Below are 18,781 nucleotides of genomic sequence, written 5' to 3' on the forward strand. Positions count from 1 at the left end.
CATGTTCCAAAAATAATGAAATAATGAAGTATTCTAATTGCAGCATGCCAGTACATTGTGAGAAATGTCTGCCATTTTGTTACTCCTCCTTTTAAGTCTATGGTATTTTAAATATAATCTGAAAGGAAATTAAATATGGGTCATTTTATAGCATCAGATATATATTTTTATATTTGAAAGGATAAGGATTTCTGGTACACAAAAACCCTCTCTTTGGCTTTTCACTCAACACTATGTAATTTTAAGAGTCCTTAACTTATTTTTTCCCAAGCTTTGGCAGTACATTTACTAGTAAAACTTGGCAATCTGAAGAAAACCGTAATTTTCCAGAAAAAAAAAACAAAACCAGATCTGATAGCTAACACATAAAGCATTTCAAAGACCTCTGTCCAAGTAAATTGCTTTTTAATTTTGTCTAACGTCTTTTTCCTCAGCAACTACTTATTTCAACTATTTAATACAATAAACTCTGTCACTTGCTCTGGCAATATACAACACTCTGCAAAAACTTCGGAATTGGGTTGTACTTAAGAAAGAAAAGAAAAGTTCATGTAAGTGGCAAAAATTGCCAAATTCAAAGTCAAGCTTTATTAATCTTCATGTCATCACCCGCCACTCATGACCAGCTCTAGTCGTGACGTCTATTTCTTGAAGTTACTTACTGTTAACTGTTTAACTTATATGCCATATTATATATATCATTTATGAAAGTGGTTTTAGTGTTATGGTAAAACATGAAGAAGCACTACTGTGCTTCACTGTTAAGAATTATTTATTTTACCAGCATAAATAAATATATTTAATGCAAAGGTTGGGTTGTATTTTTTTTAAACTAATTCTGAATTTACTAGTCAAGCACTAAGTGTACTGTAGTACCTGGGGTAATAGAGAAGGCAAACTGTAACCCATTGTTTTCCTCTCTCCCTCCTAATCCCACCTCTGTTCCAGCACACACTGCAGTCAATATTTGCCACTGGGTCCAAGAGTCAGTCTTCTGCCCTTTTGTACTATCATTCTCTCCTTTCCCAATGACCACTGCAGGCTCCACAGGACTGTTGATACTTCTCTGTGCTACTGTTTGCTCTCTTAGTGTATTATGCAGCCATCTTTTGAGGAACCACTTCAGTTAATCAAAAAACAAACTTCTATTAAAGACCTTAGTGCCTGTATTTATATGCCCGTATGTATCTGGGGAAATGTAATATACTAGGTTTTGATTACAAAAAACAGTTTAAACCATGAAAAAAAGAGCTGTCACTTCAATTTTCTATACAGAAGTACTCAGTTGAGTACAGAGAGCACATCCTCACATGAGCCTTTTTGCAAATATGAGAACTGAGTTACAAGTATTGAAAGGATATCATGTGTCTTTAAAATGTCCCAACTGTACTCTCCACTTCAGAGCTAGTAAAAAAGACACTATTCTAAAATACAACACTAAAATGAAAACTATCCCCTTGTCATATTTGTCCCTCATTTTTCAGTCTGATTTGATAACCATAATTTTTTTCAAAGCAATGGCTGTACCTGGTAATCCACAGTATAATACATTCATTTATTTCAAAAACATCTGATATACGTAAAATTCAAGGCAGAAAAGGCAGAACGTGGCCACATTTTGAAGCTGGAGACACTTGAATTTTGTACAATTAATACGCTTCACATTCTTGTTCCAAATTGAAACTTCAGTGAGTTAGCTAGCTTTGTCCCTTCGTAGAGGAAAATTCCACTTTCAAGCACTGTTTCAACATTATTTCCACCCCTATTACCCTGTGTATTATGGTTGCTCTAGTTCACATTTTAATTCAGCAAATTATGTTATTTTAGAGCTGATAGTTAACAAGCTTTATATTCTTAAAAGGATAACCTGTTTTTCTGTCTTCTTTCTACTACTTCAGTATTTAAGAACTGACAAAAGGAGAGGGGTTTAAAGCAGCTGAGTAAATTGTAGTCGAGGAGAACAGACGGCGAGCAACATTAGAGGATGGTTTACAAACACCGGACAGTATTGGCTGTCCATGTCAGGAAAACAAACTTGTACCACCTCATACCATTTCCCTCATAGAATCACTGTCATAAGCTCTTTCAATCCTTCTGTACAACAATGGGAGAACCACCTCCTGGTGTAATGCATCAAATACACTTACTCGCTTTTACTTACTCCTTAAAAGATGACACCTACGTGTTTTATACAGCTCCCGACCTTCCTCCCCAACAGCTTTGCCAGCCACCATCTCTACTAATCAATCTGGATTTTTCTTTCATTTTTTTTTCCCACTAGTCCAGATTATGCTGCTCTTTAAAAGAGAAAATTGATAATACCGACTGGGCGAACTACACTAGAAAAGGTTTTAGCTGAACCAGAGATTGTAGCTAAGATATAAATGGTTGCCTCAGGCAGTTTGAAGCTCGTCCTTGTGGAAAATTACATGGCACAAGGAATTCTGATCATGTGTAGCTTATCAATACAGGCAACTGCCTAACAGATGTTTTATTCAAATTTGTATCTTTGCCTACTCCTGCCATTAAAATTAGGTAGTTTAAAGCAACTAGTCCAAAGTTCAGAATCTAATATTCAGTTCAGTTCCAGCAAATTTTGGAAAACACATGGGAATTGTAACTCATGTGCTAATACTTGAAGTTTTTGTTAATAAAACTTCCAACACTAACCTTACCTCATTGAACTTACCTCACTGATTTTTATGCTCACTATAAAACTATAGCTGTCACAATATTTTTTAATTACTGCAAAAGGAAGTCAGTCATTCCAGAGTCAATGTTATTTAGCAACATAATGATAGTTATAAATTCAAAATACTTAAAACCAATTTACAAAACTATCACTCTTGGAAGCTTTTAACTTTTGAAATTTCTGTCTCCAATAACATTCAAATTTTATTATACCGTAACAGATTAATAGAACGTGAATTAAAAGGCCACAATGTTCTTTTTTAAAGTCATGCCAATGCATTTAACTGCTTCATAAAAGAAATGTGTAGAATTCCATAACAGTATAAGAATCATAACTAGATATGTTACCTTTACACATGATAAAAATGTAATTTTTATGTGAATTCTCAGTTTAATTTTTTTTTTAATAGTAGGACTCACTTATTACAAATAGTTGACATAGCAGTGAAAGTGTGATTTTCAAAAACCACATTTAGGTCTGTAACCTACCCAGAACATTCAAACAAAGGAGGTGCCTGTAGGTAAACCTCTTCAACTGAGCTGGAGAGCCTGTGCAATGCTTGCAGGGGTGAGCTGTACCCTTGACCTCTCAATTTCACATGTTTTTAATGAGACACATCTCTCAGAGAAGAATCTCATGATTCACCCTGTTCAGAGACTGGAACACCTGTTTATGTCACCCACTTGTTTATCAGACATTCCTACATCAGTAGGTCCAGCTGGAATCAGCTTGGCTACAAGCTTATCTTCCAGGATCTATGGCCAGCTCATAAACAGAGCGACATAAAACAGCTTGAGCAATATTTTTCTTTTATTCATAAGAACATAGCAAACAGACAAGAAGGTTAAAACAATAAGCTAAACATATATTGTTTACTTTAAATATAACACAGCATTTTCTTCAGGAAATATGCCATTTTGGATTTTGTATCTCTCCTGGCCTCATTCCTCCAGAGACCAATTTAAAGCCTTTTCTCTGCAAACCACTGCATTTCTCTTGAGAGTGAATAAGCTTCTAACTACTTGTAATCTCTCTGATTAAAAATTCACCTCTAAAATTTTCCAAATAGAAAAGCTGAGAGTGAAGACCCCTCTCCCCCAACAAGTCAGGCTCCATAATCTCCTAGACAACAGTAAATATCATCTGGTTTGGTACCAACCTTGAGCACCAGAAGGTGCTACAGATTGGCTTAGCTCCACCACTTGACCTCAATCCAAACCATCGGTTCTCTAGGCCCTTCTAGTACTCAGAACTTTCTCATTAGTTCTGGCATCCAAGGCATGTAAGACAAGGCAACCCCCTTGCTTACTCCCCTTGCATATATGAGGCAAGAAGGTATTTGCCTGGTATCAGAACAGAGTGCAGTGCTTTACTCCATTAGACGGACAAAACAATGATGTGGAATATTTGGCATTCCAGCAGTAATGTTCTGAGGAGAAAAGTTGTCACATAAGTTAGGAGGTCCATTGTGGCTGTTTTTGAGACTTGCCCATAAAGGAAGTTCTTTCTCAAGGAGAAAAGCTCAATGAAGGTTCAATTTACCAACATCTGGCATATTTTCAATATTTATACATTTCAACTAGAGCTGGTAGTATGCTACCAGACCCTACTACAATCAAGCTTTTAAAAAGAAAAGGATAAAAAAGGTACATCTATTAAAAAATAAAAAGGTACTTTGCAGGAAGTTTCTGCACTTAAACATGCACTTACTCAGGAGGTCTCTGTCCTCCATGCAATTACAGACATCAGCCACCCTCTTCAGAAAGGCCTGGTCAGTACATTATTCTTTGGGGTTTTTTTTCCTAGCTTCACAGACAGTCTTTTTTACCCATGCAGATTTGGGGTGTATATTTTCTTGTAGTACAGAGCTCTACCAAGATACCTTGTCCATGTGCTGTTCTTAAAATTAATTTCCCTCTAACAGCATGCAGTTGAGTTTTGGTGATATATAGAAATAATTTAGTTGGTAACAGTACACAAATTAAGAATTATTATAAAAGCCAAGTGTTTGCCTGGAGGAAAGACAATATGTTGATTATACAATTTACTAATTGTAAAAACGGACTGCACTGACCGCACTGTGTACAAAGTTCTCCATCTTTATCTTAATAAATCAGGCTGAACTATGCAGGCATATCAGAACCAGGTAGACCTCAAATAGAGGCCCCTGGGACAATAAGACCTAGGGTGAGAAACAGAAGTCAACTTTCTGGTCTACTCAGGCTTTATGTAATAATAAAGTGGTACACATATGCCCAGAATACCTTTTTTCTTTTTTTCCAGGAAAAGCCTAATGCTAGGTAGATGCATTGAGTCTTACAAAATCCCCTTTCACAGAGGATAAAGGTCATAGGATACCTTTTGGGGCTTTGGGGCTTCCAGCTCTGCTGTAAGTTGCCAGTCTTAATAGCATCCTATAAACTTACAAAATGACAGCAACCAGAAATGCTGTTTGTTCCGAATTCCAGAATGTCCTTGCATCTAGAGGCAAAATACTACATTATTGGTTATAACGGCTTTGACAAAACCTTTCCAAAATAACAAATAATTTTAATTTTTAGCTGACAAGACTTAATTTCAATAAACAAAAATGCTGAGGTTTCTAATGGAAATATTTTTATGAGATTAAGACATAATATGTATCAGACATGCTCTCTCTTTCATTGGCTGCACCCATTCACTGTTATATCCTCTGTCCATGTGTCTCCCCAGTCCTCTGTGATTACAATGTCCAGTTTAAGGACTAGCAATATTCAAGGGCAGATTCAAAAAAAACAACGCTAATGTGAGAATTAGATAGATGATACAACCAAACTGAATGTACTGGGTCTGAACCACATGGCATAAAGCATCTGTGTAGAGAAACCCCACCTAAAGCCCATGAAACAAACCCTAGCTAGTTCAATTCCATCATAAGTATTAAATCTGAAAATATGTATGTGCTAGCAGACAAGTTGCAAATTAACTTCAAAAATTAAATTAAAAGTGACGTCCTATTTTTAGTTCTTTGTTCTACCAGGCCAAGGACACAAATTTCATGGAATTCAGAAGTCAGGTCTGCTAAAACAAGAAATAAGAGAAAACTAAGACACTAGATAATTAAATTACATCTTTCTAGAAATAAAACTACAAGTTATGTAAGAACAGATTACCTTGGGAGAAATCCTTATTTCCATACTCGGAGTTGAATCATACCTTCCAAAATGTTTGATGCAAGTAATAATTAGTAAATAATATTAAAAGCAATTTATTTGTTTTTAATATGGACTGAAAGTGACATAAATGGACCCTAAAAGGACTACTCTGGCATGTAGTATTGTACATTCTTGGTAAAAGTTTATCTCTGTATCTACGAAATATTAACAAGATTTTAAAAATGATAGAGGTCTCCCAGCAAGAACATTCTAAGTTATTCAGGATTTAATAAATAGCGATAAATAGTTCTTTAAATAGCAAAGTTTGCATACCATTCTCAGAGACAGTTTTAATGGGAAGTCTGTTTCAAGCAAAGGCAATACGCACTCTATCTACAGCAAAGTCTTTTGCTTCCTGCAAGTGGTAGGCTGATTTAGGGAAAAACTTAATAAATATACGTGTGTCTCAGATCAAGAGTAAAAAATTGTATTGATCCCAGTATTTGTAATGATAAATTTTAATATGAGATTTATTTCTGAACTAAGGGAAAAATCACTGAGCAATTCTGACTGATGAGAACCAAACAGAAATGTTTCTGTAGCAAGTCCATAGTGATCTCAGTGCTACAAATGATCTAAATAGGCACGTCAAACTCAGCTAATGATGATGATTCTTTTTAGCTGTGTGGTATAACCTTAGTTTTCCACTTATGGCACCTTGAAGATTAAAACATCTTTCCAGAGGAATGAAAATTCTTAATACATGCAACTCACATAAAATCTACTTCTTTAACTGAAGGAGGAGCAAGAGCTGAGATTCTGCTTTGGGAGTAAGTAAAACTTGGTATGTGAACTTCAGAAGAAAATTTAAGTCCAAGATCACAAAGCAAAAAATTTCAGAATCAAAGTTTAGCAATGAAAACTCTTTTTGATAATAGGTGAAAGAGATAAAGAAGCTAACAATAAAACCACATATTTATAGCTACAGCTGGCAAGGTTTTAAGAATTCTTCAATTACACAATTAAAAACTGTCAGCATTGCCTCAATATGATACCTGCATAAATCGCTGCTTCCCGTGTGAATAGTACTGTTGACTAGTCTGCACCAACGATAAGCCAGAAAAAGAACAGGATATCACTTAATAGCTCACTTAAGGAAAACAGCTGTGTGCTGAGAACGACAAAAGGAATAACAAAAGAACCAATATTCTTGTATGACCTGACATTATAAGAGGAAAAATCTAGGACTGTAATAGCAAATTATTGCTCAAAGTTAAGGACTCTGATACAAAACTCAAAGATATACATAAGCTGACCTGTGTTATCACAATAACTTGATTTTTGCAAATAGTCAACTTGAAAAAAAAATCAGAAAAGCAACTCTAATACAGCTCAGCTGTAGCAGTGCCTTTGGATGGATCATCAGCTGTGACACAGGAACTTGCCAGGTAGTCTACTCTGGTAAGAGTACAGGTACATACAGTTCTCTTCACTTTTCCCATCAGTGCCTTCCCCAGAAACAAGTTAAACAACATTGTACTTGTTAACTAATGCATGGAACCTTCCAGAGTGCCAAGAATGGCAGTATCTTTTCTAGAAGCTTATATCTATATTATTGATATTAGGAGATGATACTTGAATAGCCGTATGTATGTTACGTCAGTTAGTTTTGGGACCCGAAAATAGTCTGGAAACATTTCATTTACTAGTATGGCCAAAGCCCTTACTAGTACCTAGGACAAGTAACTTTACTAGGCTAGTTTGCAAGCGGCTTGAGAACAAGCTTAAAAGCATATTGAGTCATGTGATAACTCTTTAGTTTCTTAAAATCTCAGTTCTGAAATAATAAGTGTTGAAACTCTTACACAAAAAAAAAATCTGGCCTTTATGATAGTGTAGAAAAAACAAGATCTAAGAAACTCAAAACAGAAAGAAAAATATATTAAAATACAATTTAGATCACATTTAAAATGTTAGGATTTTCAGACTCAACAGAGGAGTCAAGATTTAAAATGTGAGGGCTCAGTAGTTTTCAGATTTATGGAAACTAATAGTTTTTTAGTGATATTCTGAGCCCTTTAAGTAATTGCTTTGTGAAATGCTGTCACATATATATTAATTTAATTCTGTAAGTCATTATTCAGAAATATCTTACAGATAGTAGACGCCCCATCAGCTGAAAATTATGAGGCTTGGTAATACTGGTAAACTATTTTACTCTAAAAAAAACTTCAATCGTCTCAGAAATTGTAGATCTTCACCTCATATTTTAAGTGTTTGAAAAGACTAAGATAATTAATGAGACTCAATTACTGCAAAGAAATGCCTGAGATTGGAACTAGGGACATAAAAGCAACAATTTTATTCTTTGACTAAATACAGTGCTTATAATAGAGGTTACACGGTAAATTAAAAATAAAAAGTTATGCAAGAATGAAATCAGACAGAAGTTTCAGTTGCAGGCTTCCTAACATACTAACAGAGATTAGCTTGCCAAATACTTTTACTGAATCCAGTCTGCCAGATTATCTAGCAGCAAGTCAGAGACATGTCAAGATCTGATCTTGCGTTTATTTATTATTCAGTTGGAAGCTATAAGTTTACTAGTTTACCACAATTATATTCCATCTGGGAGGCACTCAGTTTCTCAGGACAGAATAGCATCCGCATGAGAAAGATAAAGCAAAACTGATATGTGCTGCTTTCGTAACAGCCTTGACACTAAACAAGCTACGTAAAGTTAGATATGAAAACAAACTATCATAGAAGTGGTCTTACACTGTCAAATATGTAAAGGATACTCTCAGAAAAAGAATCAGCAGTGAAGTAACTCTCAAAAACTACTTTCAGAGAAAGAGCCCTGTAACCTACAAGAACCAACAGTGACAGCCAAGACACAGGGACTTGTGAAGAGTCTTCAACTGAACACCAATTCAATGAGAATACAAGCCAACCCTGACTCTTCACAGTACAAGAAAGAGTAAAACCCACAGATCTCTCAACTGTAATTTCCAGGATGCCATCATATTCTTTCCTTCTCCAAAATGTGCAAGACAATACTAGATATCATGTACACTTTATTACATTTCAAGAGAGAAACTTCATGAACTACGTACCTGTGCTTGATCCTGCGCTGCAGTAGAATCTGCATGGAGAAATCATTAAACCACAATCACCTACACTGGAAGAGCTTGAAAGAAATCCTTCCTTCTTCCCCCTTTCCCAGTTCTCTTCAAGGAATTTCCAATCTCTAAAGCTCATAATCAGAAAAAAAACCCGTGGCTACTATACATCTAATACAACCAGAGTGTCACAGAGCAACAAATCCCAGGTTTGTAAAACAGAGGCATCCCAGATTTTTAATACACTTGATTCAGTGTACTATTTGCTATAAGGAAAAATATGTTGGTGAAATATAACTGCTATTATATGTCAACAATGAAGACACAGAAACAATCAATGGGGCAGTGGGGGAACTATTTAGCCATAAGAAAACAACTTTGCACAAGGCAAACAATTTGTTCCTAACATCTCATTCCTCTAGGAAGTCCTGCAAAACAGCTTCAAATGAAATGCCTAGGAACAAAATTCATAACTCTGTTGGATATTAAAATGGACATTAAAAACGGTTCAGAGCGCGAAGCTACAAAATAACGTCTACAAAGCTCTCAGCTAGTTCTGTGTGATTAAAATCGTGGTCCCTAAGAGAGCCCAAGGCCAGTTACGAATTTGGCAATCACCTCTGTAGAATATCCAACATACAAAATAAGACGATATGACTGCACCTAGCAAAAAAAAACCCACACCCCCACATTTTCCACAATAGCCTAATTCTCTGACAGCAACCATCAAAAGCATACAGAACTGAGTTTATCTGCATTATCCTCAGCTTGGGAGAGCTTTCATCCATAAAATGGATTAAAGACTTCCCTAAAATAAGAGTCGGCAAATGAAGACTACTAGAATTATAAAAGGATCAAAAAACAGCCACTGAAAAAATTAAAATGCTTTTCGTTTTACTGTGCTCAGCTAAAATTTAAGTGTGATACAATGAAATGCTAATTCATTGACCTTCCATCTTTTGTTTTTTAAATCTTGTTAGCACAAGTCTTACCACTAATCTGAGTAATGTTGGTCAAATGTATAGTCTGTACGCTGGATATGTTTCAACAGAATTGATAGAAGATAAAAGTGTCGTAACATTCAACATAACTAATCAGAAGGTGAAAAATATAACTGTAAATACAGTGATATGAAAATATGATGAATAGATGCTGTTTAGAGAGTTTAAGAATTATTTCTCTGTTCTCTGTTTGGGAGACTTCCTCCCAAAAGCATTTCAACAATCTCCCACCTACAGGAAAGCACTAGATACAAAACTATTGTTATAGGAGAACTGCTGTCAAAACTAAAACAAAAACTAATTATATTTGATAAATGATCCAAATGTATAAATTGTGGTTGTTACACATCAGATAGTGAAACACCATTGAATTAATTCGGACATATAACTACACATATAAGCTCTGTGTGTTTTATTTCTCATTTCTTTTTCCTTTTTTTCATAGCAAAATTTTGTCACCAGCAGGGAGAGAAGATGTAGGGGGAGAAAAATGTAAATACAATAAAGTATATAATCATGTCAGGGTCCAAATGACATTTTCTACCATTTTCTGTAGAAGGAATTAGTGTCTTCAGACCATACCACAACTAGGCAATCATCAGCAAGACAGTTCTACTCTAACACAGTAATTGCTACACCTGTCTCACAGACATATGATGGAAGCTCCAACACTTTGTTAAAACCTTTGAAATGTGCCTTGCACAAAAAGCCAGAGATGTGTCCTGCCACAAAGCCAAAAAAAAAAATAAGTAGAGGGGGTAATGGAGTGCTGAATCAGGACAGCAGGCAGGCAGCTTGAACCATTTCTGGAAAGACCATGGTTCCTTTAGGAGAAGGATCTCTTACAAAAGTCCCCGAGGAAAGATCCAGAGACCCATAATGACAGTTCTCCCATTGAAGCTTGTGAAGTATTTTCAAGACTTCTGATAGAGACATTAAAGAACTGCTACTATACTTCACAGTAGTAGGCTGGAAGGAAAAATGCAACATGATGTGCAGCATCTTAAGAGCAGATATCCTACAGATCATTTTCTGCTAGTATTATTATTATAAACATTATGTAAAAATCTGATCATTTCCCCTAGAAAGTGAAAAGCACCCCTATTCAGGTAGCCTGTGAAAAGATGCCCATATTTTAAAGCTTGAAGCAAAAGTTCAGATGAGAAAAAAAAAAGCACAAATGGACATTTCAAATAATTCTTTTATTGGGGCCTTTCAAAATGAAACCTTTTCTTGACTTGGTTTGCTCTAAAAAGCAAATCTGGAAAAAGTTTAAACAAAAATTCTATTACCATTTTTGGTAATGTAAAGATGGAGAGACTCCGTTTTTTTAAAGGCGGAAAGAGAAAGAAACATTCTACAAATTTTTTCCACACAACAAACCTAAATTGTTGGAACACCAGACTGTGACATGCAAATAATACTAAATGATCAAATAACATCTAATATGTAAGCGACAAGATTCTGAGCACAGACTGACATGTCTACCTAGTAAAAAAAATATTTTTTTTAAAAAAGGATTTTAAATTCTGGTCAGATTACCACAAGTAAACAATCTGAAGTTGTTTAAAACCTCATTCGTCCCTGAGTTGGAAATTACTATTCCTTAGCAAACATATCACAACCGAAAAAAAGAGGAATGTCACCAGTTCACAGCAGTGACAAGCAAAATGAGTTGGCTGAAATGACCCCTGCAAATGAAACCACAATATAACGATATGCTTGAGCCAAGCCTTTTTAGCATCACAAGAAAGGTTTTCCCTTTTCCTGATCATCCCTCTAACTTTCCTCTGTACCTCTCCTGTCCCAAATTAATCTTTCTTGAACCTGGGTGACCAGAACCATAAACTGCATTTCAGATGATATCTCAGAGTACATTAAAATATTCCCCATCTGTAACAGAAATCTCTCTCCAGATACATTCTAGGATCACATTTTCCAAAGTCACATTTTATTGGTGACTAACAGTGATCTTCTAACACACTATTACTACCTTTACCTTAATCTTTACAGAATCACAGAATCAATCAGGTTGGAAGAGACCTCTGGGATCATCGAGACCAACCAAATTACATTACAGAAGTTCTAGTTTGTAGTCCTCAGGGACATAACTCTGCATTTTGTACTACCACATCTCATCCTTTTTTCTCACTCCAGAATTCAAGATCATCCAAATCTCCCTCAACATCGCTAGTGGCTCCAATCTGTGCATCTTCATGATCTCTTATGAGTGTGCTCCAAAGTCTGGCAAGCTACGCAATGGAAATATTAAATAAGCCTCATTGCAGTATCAGGTCTTGAGATGCTTCAACAATAATTTCCCCCAACGTGGTCTTTCCTCTTCCACACTATCTACACTGTTTCTCTATTAGCCAATATTTCCCCATTTCTACCATTCTTGGACTGACCTCAGTCTTCTCCCGCTTTAATCACTTGAACATGGTACGGCATGAAAAACCTTACTAAGACTCAGCTAGATTAGACATAATGTATTTCCTTTGTCTACAAGATTAGCGCTCTTATCAAAGAAAGACACTGCCTTAGTCTAATTTAAGAGATTTCATAACCAAAATGGATGCACAGTAGCTCCCTAAAAATGGCTACATGAAAAGATGTTTTTAATACCAGACACATAATCTTTTCTAGCAAATTCAAAGGAGGATACTCAGAATAATGTATGTTTTTACTTAGATACAAACAGATTTTTACTATTTGTTTCAAGCTTGCTATCCAATCTGGGAATGGAAGTGGTAAAATTCTATTCTAAATCCTATGCTAGCAATGAAGTTGCAAACTTTGAGTAATTATTTTGTTTCATACTAAATATCACCAGATTTCCTACTTTTTGAATAGAAAGTGTTCAAAAGACTTTTGTTGAAAGTTTCTGTATTTGAAAGTATGTCTTTGAAATACTTCTAGGATTTAATTTTCTAGGATTTTAACCCTTTCAATTGAGGGTAACCTTAAATATGAAGATATAAATGACTGTGGAAAGGATTTTGCTAATATGCCATAGAAAACATACAAGAAACATTCATTTTTAAAAAAATATGTTTAATAATTCTTAATATTCTTTTTAGTGTATATAGTATATATATTCAGTGTATGTTCTTTTTAGTCTATATATATTTAGTGCATACATAGAGATGTATATGCATATTCATGTATAAACAAATATTAATGCTATAAAATCAGGGTATAAGTAATTTAACACAGAAGTAGAGGCTACATGAAAGCAGTCATGGAAATGAAACCCGAGTATGAAAATTCATTCCCCAATCTCTGACAGTTGACATAAACATCGAGCCTTACAAATTTCACCTTTAAGAAAATTCTATAAATAAATAAATAAATAAAGCAAGTACTAGTCCTCATCTGTTTTTCTTTTCCTGGAAAGCATTCTGAAAGTAATCTTTTTTCCAGACATAAGATTATTCTGCACATGGGTGAAATTCTGCTCCTTTTTCCAATTTCCTCAAAAGACTGGGAAAATAAAGATACATTTCAAGAAACAGGACAATGCCAGCACACAAAAGGAATCTTAATGTAAAGCTCAACTACATAGGATCCTGCCTATACAAATTTAATTATATTTATCAGCACATACGAGTAGCACAATACCATCTCAATAAGAAGTAAAAAAAAAAATTAAAAAAACAACAAAAAAAAAACAAAAGAAACCAAAAACCAAATGCCCCAAAACCCCCCACCTTTCCAACCCAGTGAGTTAAAAAGGACATGTTAAAGAACTGCTAATATTTCTCTCTGTGGCTGTCAAGCTGTCTGCAACAATACCTAGTGGCTTTCCCTATATAATCCCATGTAGTGACACACATTTCACACAGTTTGACTAAACAGCAAAATGCATAAGCGCTTTGGAGCTTAAAATGACACTTCAGAGAATTGAATTTCCAAGTACTCCTTTAGTAAGGAAGTTTAAAAAAAAAAAGTGAAGAGATAGTAATTAGAGCATAAAACCAACAATGTACAACTTCACTTAATTAATCTATTAAATATAGATCTACCTTAAGATTGCATTACAAAAGCATATCTGTGGATACAAAGGTGTATTACCCTCCTTGATTTCCATCTCACTTTACAAAAAACAGGGGTTTTTTAGGCCTATCATTCCTGAAAATTAGATTTAGGACATGAAAGTCAGCCTTTGTTCTTCCTGCATATATTATACCCCCCGTAATACCTCTGCAGTCTGCCTGTAAACTTGTGCAGATGCAATTAAGTGCCTCTGTAACTGAAACTTTCTAAATCCTTCCATTATTTATGCAAGAAGAAATATAACCCTCTGCCTTCATTCATCTCTGTACTGGATTGCAAGACCTAACAGAGGAATAAAGAAAATTAAATCTTTATTTGCTGAATGATGGATATAGATGTGATTTTTAATGTTAACAAAGAACGAACCTGAGGAGCACAAGGTGTCTTTTCATAGCAATAAAATACAATAGTCCCCATACTTTCTTGTGATTTCTTTATATATGTGTACAAACTTTGATATTTTGTATACATGTAAATACATATACTTAAGGTTTTGCCTTTAAATAGGCATTCAGCCACTGAAATTGTACCATTAAGTACACCCTTAACTGGCTATTTTTCCATTTTGAACATCTTAATTCCAATAATTTGTCTAAAGACTTAAACTGGCAACATTACCCTAGGAACATGTAAAAGTTAATGAATCTAAGGAATAATAAAAGGTTTTGACCTCAATGTACGCATCCTGTCAAAAACACTTAAAAGTGTACAAAGATTGACTTTAGGTAATCTCATTCTTCAATATAATCTATTGCTTGACATATCAATAAAGGTTCTTCTACAGCACAATTCCTGGTTACAATCATTTACAGTAAACGATGCAAGTTTTATATACATGAATATTTTTCCTGTGAATTAGGTAACATTAAGCATCTAAGGAATACAAAGAGCACTTAATTAGCCTCGAGGTCACATGCTATATAAATCATTAAGCCACTGAAAAATAGAAAACTTTGAAACAAAGACAGGATCCTGAGTTTGCAAGCAGCACAGTTCTACGAAAAGGAAATTCACATGGCCCACGGACATCAGGTATCAAAACTCAATATACAGAACACAGCCTTTAAATAACAGTAGCAGCCTTTCCCTGGTCAAGTTTTCAACACGGGTTGCAATCCTTAATGCTGGTCTAAAATTTTCTCCTCTTATTTAGAAAAAAAAATTATTTTTACGTAACTTCAGGATTTCTCTTTCAACCATGTCACTGGTTGAGAGAGCAAGTGAGACAATTGTACATCACACAAAAGGTTCTAGTCTTTCTCTTTTAGCTTTTAACAGCATGCCTGATTATGCCACTATAACAAATGTCTTTGAACTGTTTAACTTACTAACACAGTTAAAAGGAAAAAAAAAACAAAATCCTAAATATGTAATTCATAAAGCAGCATATTTTCCTTAATTAATTTTCTCAAAGTTTACAGTATCCATACTAATTCTCTGTAACTAGATATGTTCTGGATCCATTCTGAGAGAATCTGCGTAGAATAAACATTTGAAACATCTTAAAGACTAACTAAAACCACCTTTCTACTACACTGCAAGGCAAATGATTTTTAGATGTTTTGCATTTTTATGCTAAATAGTGCAGCTGCAATTGATAAAAAGCAATCAAGCTAATTTAAGTCAATCATGTCCAGGAGGTTCTCATCACTTGTATAAAAATGCTCTCACACTCACTTTAAGGCTTTACCACAGCAAGTAGCTTTCTCCCCCTTCTCCTTCCCTCCCCAAATTTTGGTACCTTAAAGTTTCATCTGCATCTTATGCAACAAAGAAAAGTAAATATAATTCCTATGGAATAAGAACCTTTATAGTTTTACACTATAAATCAAACTTGTACGTCTCATTTGAATAAAAAATTAGGTTGACAGTACCACTTGAGCAGAAATATGACTTACCACAATGCAGCAACACTGTACCTTTAGTGTACATCGAGGCATCAGGATAAAGGCAAAGTAAACTTCTAGCACTCAAAACGCACAACTGTTACCCTCTAATGCAGAATCTGGATTACATTACCGAGATCATAACATATGTTTTGAATTTATGATTTTGATTTATCAATATGGCACATCACAGCTGCCATCCTGAGTTCCCTCTCAGCTGCTGCATTTGACATTTTAAATGATGATTGTTTATATTTTAAAATTTTGCAATAACTATTGCCACTACATTTTAGACCTATAAAACTATTATAGCCATGCAAGAACTCTTTCCTAGATGGGGAAAATCCAACATAATGGATCTGAATTCTGTTATGATTCTTACCCATGTGGTCAACCCCCATGTACATATGACTGCTGACACTTTTCAGCCAGCTCAAAAATAATGAAATAAATAGAGGCCCTGAACTTCAAATTATACCATGCCTTTATTCCTGTTTTCTATGAGACAGTTACGGGGTTCAGCACAGTAACGGGAGATGGAAGCAGAGAACCACATAACCATGCCCTGGATCTCTTTCTGCTTCATGAAGAGATGAAGCCAGGTGACAGCAGGTGCTATCAGATTAACTTAAATTGCTGTCACAGCTTCTTTTCATCTTCTCTTTGAGCAGCTGCTCATCAAGACCATTTGCTCACTGTTCCCACAGAAAAAAATAGGGGAAATACAAAAACATCAAGAAAACCTGTCTAAAAATTCCAGATACTCTGTGATTTTTGTTCACAAGGTAACTGTTGAGAATTTATCATGTAACTGTGCTTTAACCATGCTTTCCACAATGAAGTTGAACAAAGATGATCTTTCAAGGTTTCCACTTGCCTAAAAACCATTAGAACCACTACAGACATGAAGTATTTTAAATTGCCAGTAATTGCAAAAGAGAAATACTCTAACAAAAATGCTTAAGAACCCAACATAAGAAAAGGGCAATGTCAGATTTCAAATCAAACTATCAGCAAGCCATCAAAAAGACAGCTTTTCTTGGGGACAATGCACCCAGAAAAACTGCAAAAGTTTAAATAAAATACAAGGCAGAGCTTACTTATAAGTACATCCAGAATACTACTTTAATTTTCACAGAATTCTGTGTTATGTTCAGCAATAGTAAAACCAACAAGAAAAATTACTACACTCCCAGCTGATATACCCAGAAACTCTAGAGAACAAAAAAACCTGCCAATGATAGCATAATGTTGGGAGTGTGCTGAAAACATGCTTAAAGGATCAGACATTTTGAGAAGTAGGCATGCAATCTGAAAGCTAGGGACATTCATAAATCAGAGACCTGTACACAGGGAAAATGGGGCTAATCTTGTCCTTTATCATAGCATCCTGCTGCACCAGGGGAGGTTTAGATTGGATGTTAGGAAAAATTTCTTCACCAAAAGGGTTGTCAAACATTGGAACAGGCTGCTCCGGGAAGTCATGGAGCCACCATCCATGGAGGTATTTAAAAGACACATAGATGTGGTGCTTAGGGACATGGTTTAGTGGTGGACTTGGCAGTGCTAGGTTGACAGTTGGACTTGATGATCTTAAAGGTCTTTTCCAACCAAAACGATTCTATGATTTAGCCATTACTATTCATGTGCTTTGTTAGCTAGCTAGCTACAAGCACTTTCCTTTTCGTTAATATATTTTATTTTAACCCAATTTCTAATATTTTCAGGAAGGAATTGATAGAATAATTATAATCTGTTTTTTTAATAATTACAAACTATATTACACCACCATGAACAGAAATAAAGACCTGTCTCTTGCCTTCACATCTTTATTATAATAAGACAAAGTATATTTTAAAGATAAGCTAGAAGAGATGCAAATGGAATTACTCTAGCTAAAATGAAAGAGAGGCTGAAAACCAGTAGTAGGTTGGCATAAATCAGAATATACACTTACACAAGATTTTAGAACTAGGTGGTGTATTTAGCAAGAAAAGCCCAAGAAACGGTAGTGCTTGATACACAGAACACAGTCACAATCTTAGCAACACTAATACTTAGGACCTCACCAGCATCAACAGTAAATGTTTATATGCAACCCTGGTATTGGCAATTGCCTCACTGAGAAAGGCTATCAAGGTTGGTCAGACATTATTGCCCCTTCATAAATCCATGCTGGCCACTCCCAATCACCTTCTTGCCTGTCATATATTTGGAAATGGCTTCCAGGATTATTCCTTATTATGACCTTCCCAGGGATTGACGTGAGGCTTACCAGCCTGTAGTTCCCTGGATCCTCCTTCTTGCCTTTCTTAAAGATCAGTGACATTTGTTTTCTTCCAGTCCTCAGAAACCTCCCCCAACCACCATGACCTTTCAAAGATAACTGACACAATACCATCAGCACTTGTAAGGTGCATTCCAGCAAGGCCAAGGGACTTGTGTGTGTCCAGTTTGTTTAAATATTCCCTGACCTGATCCTCCTCCACCGAGGGTAAGTTTACCTGGCCCTGGACTTTTGCACTGGTTTCAGAGACCTGGGATTGCTGAAGGCTAGTCTAACCAGTAAAGCTCAAGGTGAAGAAGCCATTCAGTACCTTGGCCTTCTCCATGTCCTTTAGGATCAGGCCTCCACTCCCGTTCAGTGAGTCCAGATTTTCCCTAGTCTTTTGCTGTTAATGTGCCTGTAGAAACCTTTCTTGTTGCCCTTCACATCTATTGCTTCTTCACATCTATTGCTATATTCAAGACCAGATGGGCTTTGACTTTCTTAACCCCATACCTGCCTGCTCAGATGGGGTCTTCCCTATTCCTCTCAGGTCACTTGTGCCTGCTCTCACCCCCTGTATCATTACTTTTTATTTACCTTCGTAATTAGAGGAGAAGGAAT

General features: G+C 35.6%; 1 protein-coding gene across 1 annotated transcript in view; it reads right to left on the reverse strand.

Annotated features, from left to right (window-relative positions):
* Positions 1-18,781, reverse strand: part of ERC2 (ELKS/RAB6-interacting/CAST family member 2) — a 432,595-nt gene that overhangs the window by 282,555 nt on the left and 131,259 nt on the right. The gene's annotated exons all lie outside the window — the stretch shown is intronic.

This window comes from Nyctibius grandis, chromosome 10 (assembly GCF_013368605.1).
Source record: "Nyctibius grandis isolate bNycGra1 chromosome 10, bNycGra1.pri, whole genome shotgun sequence".
In the NCBI taxonomy this organism is placed as follows: domain Eukaryota; kingdom Metazoa; phylum Chordata; class Aves; order Nyctibiiformes; family Nyctibiidae; genus Nyctibius; species Nyctibius grandis.